The 14,648-nt window shown below is 35.6% G+C and overlaps 1 protein-coding gene across 3 annotated transcripts in view; it reads right to left on the bottom strand.

Annotated features, from left to right (window-relative positions):
* The window catches only part of AHR (aryl hydrocarbon receptor), a 489,182-nt gene that overhangs the window by 252,829 nt on the left and 221,705 nt on the right, over nt 1-14,648 (bottom strand). The window contains exon 1 of one of the 3 annotated variants that reach the window (XM_084974509.1): nt 10,622-10,804. The exons of 1 other annotated variant lie outside the window; for it this stretch is intronic. The gene's annotated coding sequence lies outside the window, so the exon portion shown is untranslated. Of the gene's footprint in view, nt 1-10,621; nt 10,805-14,648 lie in introns of those variants that run through there. One more of the 3 variants, XM_084974511.1, reaches the window with a different exon arrangement.

Here is a 14,648-nt window from a genome sequence, read left to right as displayed (position 1 = left end):
TTTGAATATACTACTCTTCAAATCAAGCTGCCATTTGCTTAATATAATTGGAGGAAAATGACACTTCACTATTGTGTCTAGAAGGGTAAATTTCACTGAAGTCCCACATATCTACAGTGGGTTGCTTTTAGAATGCCCTAACTTCCTGCTTTTATTGGAAATTTTAAAAAATCATATGCAATGTATTTAGACACCAACATAACAAAAACAAAAAAAAATCTTCAATGAAGAGGATTAATAGAAATTTTTATTCAGTTCTGGGCTGCACAATTTACCAGAAAATTAGAGAATTAAGGCAGCTTTAGAGCAGATCCATAGAGTGATTAAAAGATTGAAAAGAGGAATCTAATGATAAAGATAAAAGAAACAGACAAAGGGAAACAAGTAAAGACTTAATGAACTTCAAATTACCTAAAATTGATTGAGCAGATTTTTTTTTTATTGCGTCCTACCCAGTCTTCTATCACCCTGCTGTAACTAGAAATAACAATAAACCTTTTCAGAATTTTCTGCACTTTCCTGAAAGAGGATGCAAAAGTCATTTAATAACAGACATGTTAAATACAAAGAATCTTCTAAGTGCTATAGAATATATGTGTCATTGTGAGACTCCTATCATTATATCCAAATTTTTTCCTCTCGAAGGTTGTTTCCAAGGAGTATTAGACCTTAATATTTCACTCTAGAGTTTCTGTACTGATGCCAAGTAATTGTCATAATTCATGAAATATTTGAGACTTCTTTGTTTTCCTATTTCAAAGACATAAAACAGATTTAGATCACTGTTGTGTCTTGAATATATATTCAAATAAAAACTCATTGTACCACAATATTTGTGATTTCCATTGCTGACCATAGGACAAATACAATTTGTTCCTCTTCTTAAGAGGCTACACTTTTTATCATTTCTAGAAACAGAAATTCTATCTTGCTATCTATGCTTTCTAATTTTTACATCTATTTTTAATTTCCAAAGACACTATTATTGTCCTACCTGAAAGTTCTTATAGAATAAGACTTAAATGAATGAATGTTCAGTTATTAAATCATAATACATATTTACTTACAGCATATAAAAATATGTCTCTCCTCTTAAATTCTGGTACTGAATCCCATCTTTGAAAAAAAAATCTAGGTGTTCTTACTCTGGTGCAGTGGTTAAGGATCTGGTGGTTTGTGTCACAATTGCAGCTGGGATTTTATCCCTGTCCTGGGAACTTTCTTATGTCTTAAGTGCAGCCAAAAAACAAAACAAAATGAAACAAAACAAAAACTAGTACGGTTATTCCCTAATTGACAAGAATTTTCTGAAATATCATGATGTGTCAATATTAAATTTATCAACACCCTCTTCCTTTCACAAACTGATGTTCAGCATCTCTTTTATTTGAAAACTTGGTTTGTCGAGAATGCCAGAGAATGAGGTTTGGGCCAAGATTAACTCCAAGTCTCAAGGCCACATTTTGTAACACACACACACACAACAAGCACATTCCAAATTGTTTGCCAAATTTCACTGTTAACTTCCCACAATATTCTAAAAAATATCAGACAAACAGGCGTCAGTATGATTAATGTGGATGATTGCTTTACTTTTTTCCTATACACAGTGACCCTCTAGAAGCTCTGAGGTCAGTTGAATATGCATAATCACTTCAGTTAACTGAAGTGTTTGTAAATAAATGATATCTTTTCTCCATTAACATGTCTCCGTCTTGACCTACAAGAGTGGATTGTATGGATGATCTCAGATGACTAATTTGTCTTTTTCTTAACCCACTGCAAGGGACCCAAAAAGTATAGGGAAACAAATATTTTTTAAAATACACATATTCAGGGAGTACTGCAAGAGTGAATTTCTGCTGAATATAAGCCAAGCTTTCTTATGAATATATATTTTGTGTGATGGAATATTAGGTTCAAAAAATATAGATAGCAAATACCATATGAATTTTGCTTTACAGATTAAAAGGTACTTTCATATGTATTATCTCCTTTTACTCTCCTAAGAATCTTACAGCTTAGATATTACTGTTTCATATTATAAGTGGAAAATCTGAGACCCAAGCAGGTAGAGTAAATTGCCCAAGTCACTCGGGTAGGAAATGGTTCACTAGATCTCCATCTCCGGATCCTGGCCCTTGGTCAACCATGACTGAGAATTTAAAAGCATGTGACAGGAATCCACACACAAGCAGAGACATTCTGAGATCGCTTTTTAAATATGATAAAGAGATTTCTCCAAATTCCATTTTGCTTTAAATCATTTCTCTGGTTCACAGTATTGTGCTAGACAAAGACCAGCATTGTACATTTCAGAACAGAGTGAAATAGCACCTATATATTTAATTAGAGAGTTCTAGCCATAAATTACCTAAATAATAGTGTCCTTATTATCTACCATTTCTTTTAAAGATGAGATAATCTGTATAAATTATATCAGCTAGTAAAATTTTTTATACATCCTCTCTGAAAAAATTTGCATTTAGTTTATGCAGTATTTATAATTTTTAAAATAATTTCCTCTTTTGGAGAGTGAATTAATTTCTTTTATAATTTAAAATGTGTTTAGGGCTTAGTTGTATCTGTGACATAATGATATTAATCCTTATTGAAATTCATGTTCAATTCTGTATTGGTTAGGTAACATTATCTGCAAAATGTCAATGGCTACAGCCACGTGAAAAGTTTATTTCTAACTCAGACACCAGTCTGACCTGGGTGTTCCAGACAGGTTGATTTTCTTCACATGATGATTTAAGGATCTAGGTTTTCTCTCTTATGACTCTTCCATCCCTTGGGGTCTCATTCTTCACTGCCTAAGTTAGCAGACAGGGGAGAAAACTTCAAGAAAACATAACCTCGACCATGTCTCTACTCATGTTCCTACTCATGTTCCTTTGGCAAGATCTACTCCCACACCCGGTGTGAATGTAAAGGGATCTGTAAGGCCTCGCTCAGCAGTGGCTTCCCAACTACAACACTACACAATAGCAGGGCAGTCATGAATTTTCGTGGTTAGCTGGCATCTCTATGTAACCATGAAAAGACATATTATCTGCCCACATTTGTTCTATCACCCAAAATTAAAAATTTTTATTTCTTTTTAGGTTGTATATCTATTGCCAAGTAGGCTACCTAAACACACTACATTTGGCGTGTTTGTGCAATCTGAATTCACTGTTTATCCTATGTGACAAAAATGAGGAAATCATATGTTCTCCCTTAGAATTTATTTCATTTCTGTAAAATAGAATTATGGAGTTGAACATTTACCAAACCAATCCTGTCCTGTGCTGAAGAAATTTTATGAAGCAATTAAAGATAAACTCTCTCTCTCTCTTTTTCCTTCTCTCTTTCTCTCTGTCTGTCTCTCTCTCTATATATATAATACATATATACATATACATATATGTAATACAATTCTAGATTTTTATTGGTTTCAAAATATTTTCTATCATACGCATACTTTCTGCACTGGTTTGTATTACTGTTTACCTAGTGAAGAGCTCTAGACCCAGAGTGGCTTTTTCTATCTGTGATCTGCAGACAATAATAAATGGTGTTCTTTCTTTTAGGGATAATAAAACATGTAACAGGGGGTTCATAACAACTAACATGGTATATTAAATGTCATGAATTAATATGTATTGATTCCAGTCATAAAAAATGTATGTGAAACATTTTTTAAATGTTTAAAAGATTTTTAAAGATTCTTATAAATATTAGGTTCTTGTTTTTATCACTTTACCTGCTATAATATACGATCCCAGAGTTCATGTTACATATTTGATGATTTGTAATATACATTGGAACCTCAGTCTCTAAAGTGATTTATTCAAATGTTAACACTAGGAACTTCAGTAAATTATATTTTTATGAACTACATACAAAAATCTCTCCACTTTCAACAGAAGACTTCTGTCAGGGTGATTTTGCTGCAGACATCCTCTATGAAAGGGAACTGTCAACTGTGACATTTCTGGAAAATTGAGAGAGCAGGGAAGATGGAGATACTATACAGAGAGGGTCCAGAAACCCTGCCATGTGGCCAAGTAGCATATATGGCAGGAAAAGTAAGAGGGGGGAAGAAGAGGGTTTGTGTTTTTGCTGCTAAATCTGGATCATACCCTTATTTTATGTGTTTGCCTGTATTTAAAAAGATTTTTGTAGGCTTTTAATTCATAACAAGTTATTTCTTATTTTTGAAGTCAAGTTTATGATATTGATCATTTTGGCAAGAGTTTTTACCTTTTTACTATAATTTCTACCATACTCAAGCCAAACAGCTTATTGGTGGGGGATAAACATTAGGAAAGGAAAAAAATCTCAAGACAGCTGTTAGCTTGTCCACCTGGCACAGACTCAGAGAAGAAGCCAATAGGTTTATTTGAATAAGGGGTTTATGTTATGTAGTCTGAGACCACCCGCACATAACATTTGTCTGACTTAACCCACACAGTGTGCATTTGAGCACACAGGCTGAAATACAGTATACAATGTGTAATTGGAGACAGGTACTGCGTTTTCTAAGCTTTGTTTTTTTAACAGTAATGTGCTCTTTGAGATGTAAATGCTCCTGTAATTCAATAACTCTACTCTACAAATCTATTTTTAATCCACTAAAAAGAAAGTAGAAACATCTTCAAGATCTGTTAGCTTTTTAAGATCTGTAGTTTTTAAATCTGTCAGTATCTGTTATTACCTGCTCTTTATAGGAAGTTGTACTATAATCCAGAGGCCTAGAGGAATAACTGAGACTCCATACGCTGAAAGATACAGTCCAGATTTACAGTTGGAATCAATCAAATTGGTGCTGTCTCTCAAATCTGGTGTCTTATCTACCATGTGTGACTACTGCTGATCCAAAAGTGAAAATGAAAACAATTGGTCTTAAGAGCATAATAACCCTCTGTCTGAATTCGAGCTTTCAGGGTTGCTTACATATGTAATTTGCTATTTCCTTTTTTCTTTCTTTTTTCTGTTTTATTTTATTATTTTATTTTTTGTCTATTTTAGGGCTACACCTGTGGTATATGGAAGATCCTACCCTAGAGATCCATCTGGAGCCATAGCCACCAGTCCGCACCACAGCCACAGCAATGCCAAATCCAAGCTGCATCCTCACCCTACACCACAGTTTGCAGCAAAGCCAGATCCTTAACCCACTGAGTGAGGCCAGGGATCGAACCCGCATCCTCATGGATACTAGTCAGGTTCTTAACACAGAGCCACAATGGGAACTCCAGGTTTCTTCTTCTCAACCGGAAGACACTGTGATATGGTGAAAAGAATTTTGAATTTGCATTCAGAAGTCATGACTGGGCCATCTCTGTTACTCTCCACGTCCTTGTTACTTCATCACATCAGGTCTTCACTGACTCATGGAAATAATATTCTTTGCTCATGGAGTTGTTGCAAAGATGAAATACAACAATGTTTGTGATGTTTCATTTCCAGTAGGTATTTTATAGTGTGACAGGTTATCACAACTTGAGTCTGAGTGTTCATTAGATTGGTCTGGGTATATTTAGAAAATTGGCAGCAAGGAACTTCCAGAAGCCTTTCTGCAGTAGGGTTGGGCAACACCCAGGAGAGTGATCACTCTGATGGAAAAGGTGCCCAAAATGATGTGCTTAACAGAAAGCCTCAGTTCCTAGTGAAGAGAGGCAAATATGAGTCTGTTGTTCCAGTTCAGCTGCATCTTCTTTTGGGATGCGTGTAAAAAAAAAAAAAAATCCAGAGCATCCTTACTCATACCTAAGTCAAGACATAGGAAGAGGAGCAGCACTACCTTAATGGCTGTCAAAGAAGCCCTTCCCATTTAAAGCAGAAACAGAGCAGCTAGAGCTTCAAGGGCTCTAGAATTCCATTCATCACGGGGGTTGGAGAGGTTCTGGTAGAAACAAAGGTGCATACAAGGCACTGGGCAGGGGTTCAGAAACAGCCACGCTCATAACAAGTATCTGGCAATCCTGGGGGTGGGGCGGGGTTCCAAAAAAACGAGAGTGATTCTATTCAGATGGCTGAGGGCTTATATGAGCAAACAGGGGCAAGGACAAAGAAGTCACACCATTTATGTGATGGCTTCTTTTACCATGTATTGGGCATACATGGGGGCCAGTCAAAACATGAAAGCAAATTATCTGTCATATGATCAACCAATATCATTTTTTTAAGTTTATGTTTTGTACTCTCAAAGACTAAATCTTTCTGTGAAATGGGATGTGAAATTTTTCAAACAATATTGCCACATAGTTTTTCTTTTTTTCCCAAAGCAAAAAAAGGATGTGAGAAAACTTGCCAAAACACATGTTGGACACATCATGGTAACTTCTTTTCATGAGCCAAAATATCTATTCCTTTCATTCACTAAATCTGATACTAGGTCTAAGTGGCTAGGTAACTATTATTTTAATTAAAACAATTAAATGAACAAATTTTAAAAATTATCCAAGGGCTTTGAAAGAAACTTGAAAAATTAGTTTTATAATCTTTGTTTTCTGGTCCTGTATTTCTCTTTTGAGTGATATGATGTAAAAGAAAAATCATGAGTCCTTGGAATTTGACAGGGATTGACCCTTCCACTTAATTGGATGTGACCCTTAGTTAACTGTTTAATCTCATAAAATAAAATGTTACAGGACAAAATTGGACAATCTGAGTGCAGCACCTAGCACTATTCTCTATTTTATATATATATATATATATATATTACTGTGTATATATTAATATATATTACTGTGTGTGTGTATATATATATATATTACTGTGTATATATTAATCCCAAGCTCCTAATTTATTTTTCTCATATACTTAAAGTACAGCTTCTTAGAACTTAACTTCAGGCAAAATAATCCATAGTAAAAATTTTCTCAGAAATCCTCCATGTGCTCTTTTGGGAGAAAGCTGAAGATGAATTTGGAGGACATGTGATGTTCTGACTAAGCCAAACCAAAGGAAACCCACCCCTTCATAACGTCTTGCTCTGTTTTCTACCTCATCTTTTGTGATGAGCCAGCAAGAAGTTTATTATGAGAATCACTGGAAGTGTCAGGCAATGTCTGTTTAATGTAAAAAGCCAGATCAGCAGCCAGAAGGATATGCAAGCTCAATGCTGTGGAGGTTTGCATGTAAGGCTCCTCTCTCTTGAGCCAACCTTGGAAAGACAATGACTTAAGGAAACAATTCCCTGCTGGAGAATATTTATTGTTGGAAAACTGAAATTAGCTGCTTCCACTGCTTTGATCGCTTCCATGGGACAAAATGCCTAAGACTTTGAAGGACAATCATTTTCTCCTTGAAGCTGACCAAATAAAGGAAATTTCATAGTTCCTCATTTTAGCAATCAAAGAGGTCTATTATGATTCAAGTATGAATCATCCCCTCTACTCTTGTAATAAATTCGTCAAATAGTTAGTGGCTGCTTAAGAAGATCAAATGCAGCAAAATACCTTATTTGTGTCTGTGTGCATACATGTGTTTTAAATGCCAGAATCTAAACATTTTAGGTGCTCTTCAGGATCGGAAGCAAAGCCATCCTTAATTTGATCATCAATGATAGGAGTGACAGTCTTAAAAATATTCTGAGACCTTTGGCCATACTTCCCCCCCAATAATCTTAGAACTATGAGCTTAAACTATAGATTTGTTAAGCAAAAACAAACTTCAGTTTGTCAATGTTGAGGCTTATAAGAATGGGAGCAGCCCTTCCCCAAACCGAGAAATAACCCAGAAATAATGGACACAATACAGACTTGATTGAGCCCTTTTATAATAAACCTTTACATCACTTTCAGTGGCAAGGTCATGTGTTGGTTGAAGTAACACCAAGGATAAATCCTCAGTTTTTTTCTAATAATCAATCCAGGTGCCATGAGCACCCTAAGCTAATCCTGAGGGTGCACAGCCCACCCTGCACTGTGGGCTGGAGCTACATACAAAACAGTGATTCTTCACTTCTCCCAGGTGATGGGCCAGCACTGTGAATCTCCTCAAAGCTCTGGACATTGGAAACAACCCAAATGTCCATCGACAGAGGAGTGAGTTAAGAAGATGTGGTACATATATACAATGGAACATTAGTTAGACATATAAAAAATGAAATAATGGAATGTGTAGCAACACAGATGCAACCAGAGATTTTCACACTTACTGAAGTAAATCAGAAAGAGAAAGGCAAATACTATATGATATCACTTATATGTGGAATCTAAAATATGACACAAATGAACTTATATACAAGATGAAACAGACTCACAGGCATAGAAAATAAGCTTCTGGTTGGTTGCCAAAGGGAGATAGGGCAGTGGGAGTGGGATGAACAGGGAGTTTGGGGTTGGTAGATGCAAACTATTACACTTAGAATGGATAAGCAATGAGGTCCTACTGTACAACACAGGGAACTCTATCCAACCTTTTGGGATAGAACATGATTGAAGACAATGTGAGAAAAATAATGTGGTGCACACAAACACAAACATATATACATACAACTGGTTCACTATGCTGTATAGCAGAAATTGACACAACCCTGTAAATCAACTATACTTTAATTTTGAATATTGGGGGAAAGAAGGAAAAAAGAAAATGAAAAAGCACATACACACAAATTTTGAATACATTTCTCTTGGTCTGGACCAAAGTTTAAAAACCCCTGAACAAAGTTTAAAGAAGTCCTTTATCCTGAGGGATCTTACAAAGAGCCATCATCTGGACTTATAGTCTAATAGCTTCATCTATGGACTAATGTACTGATCAGGGCATTGACTATATTTATCTTCAAAAGGTGGTATCTATGAATATAAGTGGCAGGCTTGATAAAAATATTTGCACAAAATCTACATAAGTACACATATAGTAACACACCTTGATAGCCACCTACATTATAGAATATGTTTTACCATGAATTATGAAGTTCTTTATCAATTTTCAATAGTTCAGAATCTCATTTTCCTTCCAAATAATGGAAATACATATTTTTAAGAGCATAGAGCTCAGGAACTGAAGCAAAATATTAACCATTTTTTTAAAATTTGAGGTACTAATACAATATCATTTAAAATTTAGTATACATTTTTTAAAGAATGTGGGCAAATAGTTTTTATCTTAAAAGAGAACTGCAATATACAAAAAAAGATGAAATATAGAGAAAGGAAAATATTGACACAAATTACGGCCATGTATACCAAGTGCTATATTCCCTGTTAGGTGACTATCATTAAAGCAATATTGGAAATATGTTCAGAACTCTACTGGTGTGCCAGGAAGGCTCAAGTTTCAGAGCCAACATATTCACTGGCAAAGTACTGCTATCAATTGATAGTTTCAGTTTATATCCCTAACACTTAGAACAATTTTCAGTGCAATTCTGTGGAAAATTCTTCACCATACCCTCTAGAGTTCATTAAGACATTTTCTTGCTCCACTCCCAAACCCCACCCCATCAGAATGGATGTTCAATTTTCTTTACTTTCTCCTCTATCTGAAGTTTCTATTCTGGAAACCATTCTTTCCTTCCCTTCTCCAGAGTCAATATCAGATAAGACCTGATAATTAACTTTCTCTTGGAAATTTTCACTGCAGGCGACTGTCGTATTCAACAGTTTAGAAACAGGTTGGCAATTAAAGGTACTATGTTAATGAAATGTATCCTATTTCATGGTTGTGGTTACAATGATTATTCTTTATAATAGGTTATAGCAAAATACCCAGGGCATTTTAATACACCTTAACTGCCAACTGAATAAATATTTTTAGTTCTCAACATTTATTTGATCTGAATCTGAAAGAATAGAAATTAGCAAGCAAGTTTATAATTATAGGCTTTTCCCAAAATCGTGACTATATATTTTTTGTCCTGTTCTGACACAACAAACCTGTAAAAAGGCCTGTGTATTCACTGTGGTAAAGACCTGTTTGTTCTTATGAGTTACATTAGCTCTTCAACCTGTCGGGGAACAGGGTTCTTCATTCTCTCTTGAGTTCTGTGACAGTTATCAGTATTCACCAGAGAAAAATAAAAGCTTTTATCTTACATCTGATTGCTTAGACTGCAGAGTCCAAATCCTTGTGAGTCAATGTTCCACCATTTACACTGTGACTTTTGCAAAGTTAACTTTTTTGCCCTTGGTTTTCTAATATGAAAAATTGTAATACTAAAACAAATACCCATAGGGCTATTGACCAGATTAAAGTAGATGATAAATGTAAAGGTCTTGGGCTATTACCTGGAGTATAGCAAATGCTTAATTAGTATTAGCTATTGTTATTATGGTGAAAGTGGTATAGACACTTCAAAATCACCAACTTCAATGTCCACCTGAAAAGTCTTTCTCTTTCCACCTTACTGGAACATCAAGACCCGAAGTAGCAAACTGACTCAGAAATAGAGAAAGAAGAGAGTTTGTCTTAGCAGATAATTAGGCAGAGATAACACATTCACAGAAGTCATTCGAAGTGGTCATGATACCAAAGTTCAAAAAAATGCAAATACATATGTGTTGAGAGGCAGGGAGTTACAAGGGAGGGAGTTAAAAAGAAGAATAAATTATCCACGATCTCACAGTAAACATGATTCTTCAAACAACAGGGGTGGTTAGGGGGTGGGGGGAACACTCACAAGAGAAATTTATCTTCTAACGTCTCCTTGCTGTTTTCGATGAAATATCACCTTATTGCTCGGGTCTTCCCAAGTGACTCTGTGTGCAACTATAATTCCCCTCCAATCTCCTAGCATACTTCATCTCTTTATTGATTTAATGTTTTCATTGCACTCATTACCTTTGCTGAAGACTGAATGTTTATATCTCTCCAAATGCATATCTTGAAATCCTACCCCCCAATACCATAAGGGCTTTGACTGTAATTAAGATGAGATGAGATCATGCAGTGCACTCTCACAAACAGGCTTAGCAACCTTAGAGTCCCAAAAGAACTTGCTTCTTCTGTCTGCTCTCACACACGTCAAAGATACAAGTCAGCAGTCTACCACCTAAGAGGCTCTCACCAGAATCTGACAATACTGGCATCCTGTATATGAACTTTCATAGGGAATTGATAGTTATGTCAAACATCTCTTAAGGAAATACTGAATATTCTTCTAGAAAAGTGTAGCTTGTATAAGTACCTGATCAAAGTCTATGAGTAGCAGGTATTGCATAGGAACACATACTCTAATATTTTATTTGGAATACCTCAATATTAATTCCTTTTTTTTTTTATGGCTGCACCTGTGGCATATGAAATTTCCCAGGCTAGGAGTTGAATCAGAACTGCAGCTGCAGGCCTACACTACAGCCAGAGCAACACTGGATCCAAGCTGCATCTGCAACCCATACTCCAGTTTGCGGCAACACTAGATTCTTAATCTACTGAGAGAGGCCAAGGATCTAACCTGTATTCTCACAGACACTGCATCGGGTTCTTAACCTGCTGGGCCACAGTGGGAATTCCTTAATTACTTCCAATGCATTTAATTGCCACACTGCAATTAGGCCCTCTCTGATGATGCTATTTTCAGGTACTTCCACACTCTTCCACACTGTACCCAACTGTCATTTCCCTTGTCTATTTGTCCTTTTCCATGGCACCCATTATATTATGCACTATATAATTTACTAATTTATTCTATTTATTTGCATCCGTCACTCTGCTAGAAGAGAGGATTCCTGCCCACAGTCAAATAAAAAGCTGTCTCTGTGGGAAGTTCTCAAACAGCCTCTCAAAAAGCAGTCCTCTTTGGTGGATATAATAACAATCACTAATTCCATTTAAGTTGATGTTCAACATGTAAAGGAAAGAAGAAAATCAAGAGTATGTTACAGAATAAGTGACTCTATCAAACAAGGTGATGCCACAGCCAAAAGCCAAAAAAATACAAATGTGAAGTCAAAAATACACGTGTGTAAATTCCCATTTTTCATGAAGAAATGCTATTGCAGCAGGAATGAACAAATTGTAAGGATGGTAACTAAGAGTACTCTTATCTTTCTTCTGACAGAGAGCTCAAGAAAAAGTTGATGATGTGTCCTGATGGCACAGCTAAGTAAAACACACTGAATGCACTGAGGGCAGGGACAGTCTTCATGCCTAAAGGCATGGATACCACTGGTAGGGCCAAGATCAGGGTGTCAGACTCAGTGTAGTCTGAAAGCACATAAAAGCATTCACACTTACGTTTTTGACTACACATTTCTCTATATGTAATAAAATTTTTAGTTTTGTCTTCCTTTTTTTTTTTAGTCATTCTAGTAAAGACACCATTTAACTTTTATCCATTTCAAATACTTATCAATAAACAGAATGGCAGTTCACTTTATGTGAGCAAATATTGCTCTTCTACAGAAAAAAAAAAAAAAAAAAAAAAAAAAACCCTAAAGTTGTAACATGTTTTCTGGGATAATAATTTCCAACTTTATAGAGAAACTTTGTAACAAAGAAGAAAAAACAGGAAGAGGAAATAATTTAGAGCAGCTCTGTGTTCTGTGTGGTATTTAGAGCAAATTTTACTTCTGTTTTGTAATGCTTTAATTTTATTTTGTCTCTAGGAAACTTCATTTCAGCTTTGAATACAAAGGGTCCACATGTGTGAGGAGGCAACAGTCAAGCAAGTTTACCACGACCTAGTCGAACTGTATTCAGTCATTTTAGATGAAATAGGATCTTCCAGTGACAATTGGATGGATAGAAACTGTTTCTTTCAGTCCTCCATATAGGGTGTATAAAGCTTTGGTGCTCAAAATCATAGATTCATGCTAATATTTGAAATATAAGCATGCAATCTCACCCTCAAAGTATTATTTCTTAGAAATATCACTGACAGCAGTAAATAAAAAGGGGAGTCACACATCCACCTAACTATCTATCTAGATAATTAGGATGTAAAAGAAACAAAAGCGAAATCATTTACAGCGAGTTGTAAAATAATTTCTCAATATAAAGCGTATCTCTAAGAAAAAATACAATAAAACTAATGTTGCAACAACAAAAGTTTCAAAGATCTCAATAAGCACATATTACTAGCTCCCTGGAGATATTCAAGAATATGCTAGATGACCACTCAGCATATTTGATAAACATGGAGGCATATTTAGTGATTGGGTATCAGAAATAAAAAGATTTCAAAGTTTCTGTCTCTTGAGATACTATGATTTCATGACTATTCAAATTATTTACTAGTCATTTAATACACCATTTGCCTCCAAGATATTTGAATTAAAACAGCAAAATCGAGACAAGTGAATTTACAATGTCTGGGTCCATGAAAAATAAACATGTATATCTTTATTTCTTTAATGTTTGTTTCAGTTCTCTCCATACAGCTTCTGTTTCTGAATTTCCCCTATGATTTTTGGTCAGAGTCAGTTGGTGACTCATCTCCTCCATTCTTCTTTAAAAAAAGAAAAAAAAAGTGGTTTATTGTTTGTGCATCACAATTTTTTCACTAAATTTTTATATTTTATATGCCTTTTATTTTAAACATACCGAGCTTGCCTTCAATTAAAAAGTTTTTTTAACTTGTTCAAGGAGTAACATAATTTTTCCCAAAAGTTCTTCCTTATAATCTCTGGACTTTTAGACATGATTTCCTCAAGAGATTCTGAACATTTATCCTGGGGTCCTTGTATAAAATGACATTTCAAAGACTCACAGAATGTTAGAACTAGAAAGTAGAATTTAGCCCAATAACATATGAAAAACTCAATACTTAGAAAACTCAAATGGAGAAAACTCAAATGGCTTAGTTAACCCAAAAACTGGTAAATAAAGAACTAGAACTCAAACTTCTTTATCGTCATTATAATATATTTTCCAGGACATAATATAATGCCATTTGAATTTTCCAGAAATAAGTACCTGAATAATGTATTCAATTTGCAATCTATAATTATGTATTAAATACAAAATATAGGAGTCTCTGTCGTGGCTCAGAAGAAATGAATCTGACTAGCATCCAAGATGACACAGGTTCAACCCCTGGCCTTGCTCAGTGGATTAAGGATCTGGTGTTGTCGTGAGCTTTGGTGTAGGTACAGAGGTGGCTCAGATCCCAAGTTGATGTGGCTGTGGTGTATATCAGCAGCTATAGCGCCAATTCAACCCCTAGCCTGGGAACTTCCATATGCCACAGGTGTGTCCCTAAAAGGGCAAACATATAGGAGTTCCCATCGTGTCGCAGTGGAAATGAATCTGGCTAGGAGCCATGAGGTTGTGGGTTCTATCCCTGGCCTCACTCAGTGGGTTAAGGATCTGGCGTTGCCATGAGCTGTGGTGTAGGTGGCAGATGCGGCTTGGATCTGGTATTGCTGTGGCTCTGGCATAGGCCAGCAGCTACAGATCCGATTAGACCCCTAGCCTGGGAAACTCCATGTGCCACAGGTGTGGCACTAAAAAAATAAATAAAGACAAATATATATATTTGTAGTTTCTTAAATATGAACCAAAACATTGGCTATGTTGTATGTGTAAATCATTGCAATGCAGTCTAAGAGCTGCATGGAGGGATGATCTGTAATAAAATACTGTTCAAAGTTTCCCTTTTCTCCGCACTCCCTCCAGCATTTGCTGGATCATATGGTAGTTCTATGTATAGTTTTCTAAGGTACCTCCATACTGTTTTCCACAGTGGTTGTACCAGCTTACATTCC

Source organism: Sus scrofa, chromosome 9, assembly GCF_054392235.1.
Source record: "Sus scrofa isolate SSC_HxYL_T2T_F1_AM1 chromosome 9, Sscrofa_HxYL_maternal_Yorkshire_Landrace_v2.0, whole genome shotgun sequence".
Taxonomy (NCBI): domain Eukaryota; kingdom Metazoa; phylum Chordata; class Mammalia; order Artiodactyla; family Suidae; genus Sus; species Sus scrofa.
This window is presented reverse-complemented; position numbering and strand designations above follow the sequence as displayed.